Source organism: Procambarus clarkii, unplaced genomic scaffold, assembly GCF_040958095.1.
Source record: "Procambarus clarkii isolate CNS0578487 unplaced genomic scaffold, FALCON_Pclarkii_2.0 HiC_scaffold_1368, whole genome shotgun sequence".
Classification (NCBI taxonomy): Eukaryota; Metazoa; Arthropoda; class Malacostraca; order Decapoda; family Cambaridae; genus Procambarus; species Procambarus clarkii.
The window spans coordinates 28,482-29,980 of NW_027190396.1; positions in this window are offsets into that span (position 1 = coordinate 28,482).

Below are 1,499 nucleotides of genomic sequence, written 5' to 3' on the forward strand. Positions count from 1 at the left end.
AATGGAGTTCATCATGTTCAACAACAACAGCAACAACAACAGCAACAACAACAACAACAGCAACAACAACAGCAACAACAACAGCAACAACAACAGCAACAACAACAGCAACAACAACAACAACAGCAACAACAACAACAACAGCAACAACAACAACAACAACAGCAACAACATAGAGAAGAAGATTTTTTGGATCAAATTCCTGATTTCATTGATGCCCTCTTTCCCTCAGAAACTAACACCACAAGAGGAGGAGAAAAAAATAACAACATTTATTTGCCATCTACTTCAAGCTCAAATTATCAACTAATATCAGAAACCACCAATTTACCAGCAGCCAATTTGAAGTGTAATTATCATCAACCTAACATACAAATTGAAGAAGAAAAAGAAACAGATCTGAATTATATAATTGATAAATATTGTAGTAAAGCAGGTGAATCAATTAATAATGATTATCAACAACTAATGGTGTCGTTTCCTGAAAATACAATATTAAGTTCAGGTTTGAATGAAGATGCATATGTTAATCAACAACAACAACAACAACAAGATCAACAGTTTTCAAATACCTATTACAATGCACCTCCAAATTTATATCATGAACATTCATTGACATTCCTTAATCCAACAGTGTCACCATCTACCTCAGGAGCAGGAAATACATTACCCACTTTGGGTTTATCTCTAAATACAATTTCAAGTTCAGATTGGAATGAAGATGTATATGTTAATCAACCACAACAACAACCACAACAACAACAATTATTAGTATCTAAAGATCAACAGCTTTCAAATACAAATACAAGCTACAATGTACCTCAGATACATGCTGATGGAAATTTAAAGCATGTACATTCATTGCCACCAACAGTGTCACCATCTATCTCAGGAGCAGGATCCACATCTGGAAATTCATCATCCACTTTGGGTTTATTATCTCTTTCAAACCAAGATGAGAAAATAACAAGGGAAGTGAGTTTATTATCTCTTTCAAACCAAGATGAGAAAATAACAAGGAAGCGGAAAAAGGAAGAAAGGAAAAAGAAAAAGAGGGAAGAAAAGAAAAAAAAGAAGGAAGAAAAGAAGAAGAAGAAGGAAGAGAAAAAGAAAAAGGAGGAAGAACTTTCTGCAAAGCGAATAAAATATTTGGTTATACAAACTATAAAACAATCATTCCCAATATTATCTGAAGAACCTCAAACCCCATTGACTTTGCCCTCATCATCATCATCATCATCATCATCATCATCATCATCATCATCATCATCATCATCATCATCATCATCATCATCATCCAAAAAAAGAAAAAAAAAGAAAAATAGTTGTTAACATTTAGTTGGTTTTGATTGTTAAGGTTTTAAAATTTTCTTCATTGTCAGTAATAAATAAAAGAAAAATTTGAATTAGTTAAACCATGTACTGTATATATTTTTTAGTACAAATTAACAAATTTATAGATCTACTAAAGAATTGGAATCTGCTATGAAATATTTTTA